This window comes from Lissotriton helveticus (assembly GCF_964261635.1).
Source record: "Lissotriton helveticus chromosome 1_1 unlocalized genomic scaffold, aLisHel1.1 SUPER_1_unloc_64, whole genome shotgun sequence".
In the NCBI taxonomy this organism is placed as follows: Eukaryota; Metazoa; Chordata; class Amphibia; order Caudata; family Salamandridae; genus Lissotriton; species Lissotriton helveticus.
Genome location: NW_027611708.1, coordinates 384117 through 387663, shown reverse-complemented (window position 1 = coordinate 387663; position 3547 = coordinate 384117).

The window sequence follows — 3547 nt, the reverse complement described above, 5'->3', positions numbered from 1 at the left end:
CACATGCATTCTTACATTCACAAGGGACTGCATCTGAACTTCTTTCATTCTCAAAGGACAGCACCTGCCCTTCTTTCATTCACAGGGGACAGCAAAAGCCGTTCTTTCATTCACAAGGGGAGACACCTGCACTTCTTTCATTCACAAGGGGACACACCTGTACTTCTTCCATTCACAAGGGGACACACCTGCACTTCTTTCATTCACAAGGGACAGCCCCTGCACTTCTTTCATTCCCAGGACACAGAACCTGCACTGCTTTCATTGACAGGGGACAGCACCTGCACTTCTTTCATTCACAAGGGACAGCACCTGCACTTCTATCTTACTCAAGGGACAGCACCTGCACTTCTTTTATTTACAAGGGACACACCTGCACTTCTTTCATTCAAAAGGGTCACACCTGCACTTCTTTCATTCACAAGGGACAGCACCTGCACATCATTCATTTACAGGGGACAGCACGTGCACTTCTTTCATTCACAAGGGACACACCTGCATTCTTACATTCACAAGGGACAGCATCTGAACTTCTTTCATTCACAAAGGACAGCACCTGCCCTTCTTTCATTCACAGGGGACAGCAACAGCCATTCTTTCATTCACAAGGGGAGACACCTGCACTTCTTTCATTCACAAGGGGACACACCTGCACTTCTTTCATTCACAATGGGACACACCTGCACTTCTTTCATTCACAAGGGACAACCCCTGCACTTCTTTCATTCCCAGGACACAGCACCTGCACTGCTTTCATTGACAGGGGACAGCACCTGCACTTCTTTCATTCACAAGGGACCGCACCTGCACTTCTATCTTACACAAGGGACAGCACCTGCACTTCTTTTATTTACAAGGGACACACCTGCACTTCTTTCATTCGAAAGGGTCACACCTGCACTTCTTTCATTCACAAGGGAAAGCACCTGCACATCATTCATTCACAGGGGACAGCACGTGCACTTCTTTCATTCACAAGGGACACACCTGCATTCTTACATTCACAAGGGACAGCATCTGAACTTCTTTCATTCACAAAGGACAGCACCTGCCCTTCTTTCATTCACAGGGGACAGCAACAGCCATTCTTTCATTCACAAGGGGAGACACCTGCACTTCTTTCATTCACAAGGGGACACACCTGCACTTCTTTCATTCACAAGGGGACACACCTGCACTTCTTTCATTCACAAGGGACAACCCCTGCACTTCTTTCATTCCCAGGACACAGCACCTGCACTGCTTTCATTGACAGGGGACAGCACCTGCACTTCTATCTTACACAAGGGACAGCACCTGCACTTCTTTTATTTACAAGGGACAGCACCTGCACTTCTTTAATTCACAGGGGACAGCACCTGCACTTCTTTTATTCACAAGGGACAGCACCTGAACTTCTTTCATTCACAAGGGACAGCACCTGCACTTCTATCTTACACAAGGGACAGCACCTGCACTTCTTTTATTTACAAGGGACAGCACCTGCACTTCTTTAATTCAAAGGGGACAGCACCTGCACTTCTTTCATTCACAAGGGACAGCACCTGCACTTCCTTCATTCACAGGGGACAGGACCAGCCGTTCTTTCATTCACAAGGGACACACCTGCACTTCTTTCATTCACAAGGGAGAGCACCTGCACTTCTTTCATGCAAAAAGGGTGGCAGCTGCACTTCTTTCATTCACAAAGGACAGCACCTGCCCTTCTTTCATTCACAGGGGACAGGACCAGCCGTTCTTTCATTCACAAGGGACACACCTGCACTTCTTTCATTCACAAGGGAGAGCACCTGCACTTCTTTCATGCAAAAAGGGTGGCACCTGCACTTCTTTCATTCACAAGGGATAGCTCCTGCAATTCTTTCATTCCCAGGAGACAGCACCAGCACTTCTTTCATTCACAAGGGACAGCACCTGCACTTCTTAAATTCACAAGGGACAGCACCTGCACTTCTATCTTACACAAGGGACAGCACCTGCACTTCTTTCATTTACAAGGGACAGCACCTGCACTTCTTTAATTCACAGTGGACAGCACCTGCACTTCTTTCATTCACAAGGGACAGCACCTGCACTTCTTTGTGACTGCACCTGCACTTCTTTCATTCACAAGGGACAGCACCTGCACTTCTTTGTGACAGCACCTGCACTTCTTTCATTCACAAGAGACAGCACCTGCACTTCTTTCATTCACAGAAGACGGCACCTGCTCTTCTGTCATTCACAGGGGACGACACCTGCACTTCTTTCATTCACAAGAGACCGCACCTGCACTTCTTCCATTCACAATGGAGCCACCTGCACTTCTTTCATTCACAAGGGACAACACCTGCACTTCTTTCATTCACAGGGGAAGGCACCTGCACTTCTTTCTTTAACAGGGGACAGCACCTGCACTTCTTTCATTCACAGGGGACGGCACCTGAACTTCGTTCATTCACAAGGGACGGCACCTGTATTTCTTTCATTCACAATGGACGGCACCTGCACTTCTTTCATTCACAGGGGACGGCACCTCTACTTCTTTCATTCACAAGGAACAGCACCTCTTCTTCTTTCATTCACAAGGGACGGCACCTGCACCTATTTCATTCACAAGAGACAGACCTGACACTTCTTTCATGCAAAAAGGGTGGCACCTGCACTTCTTTCATTCACAAGGGATAGCTCCTGCAATTCTTTCATTCCCAGGAGACAGCACCAGCACTTCTTTCATTCACAAGGGACAGCACCTGCACTTCTTAAATTCACAAGGGACAGCACCTGCACTTCTGTCTTACACAAGGGACAGCACCTGCACTTCTTTCATTTACAAGGGACAGCACCTGCACTTCTTTAATTCACAGTGGACAGCACCTGCACTTCTTTCATTCACAAGGGACAGCACCTGCACTTCTTTGTGACTGCACCTGCACTTCTTTCATTCACAAGGGACAGCACCTGCACTTCTTTCTGACAGCACCTGCACTTCTTTCATTCACAAGAGACAGCACCTGCACTTCTTTCATTCACAGAAGACGGCACCTGCTCTTCTGTCATTCACAGGGGACGACACCTGCACTTCTTTCATTCACAAGAGACCGCACCTGCACTTCTTCCATTCACAATGGAGCCACCTGCACTTCTTTCATTCACAAGGGACAACACCTGCACTTCTTTCATTCACAGGGGAAGGCACCTGCACTTCTTTCTTTCACAGGGGACAGCACCTGCACTTCTTTCATTCACAGGGGACGGCACCTGAACTTCGTTCATTCACAAGGGACGGCACCTGTATTTCTTTCATTCACAATGGACGGCACCTGCACTTCTTTCATTCACAGGGGACGGCACCTCTACTTCTTTCATTCACAAGGAACAGCACCTCTTCTTCTTTCATTCACAAGGGACGGCACCTGCACCTATTTCATTCACAAGAGACAGACCCGGCACTTCTTTCATTCACAAGGGACACACCTGCACTTCTTTCATTCAAAAGGGTCACACCTGCACTTCTTTCATTCACAAGAGACAGACCCGGCACTTCTTTCATTCACAGGGGACAGCA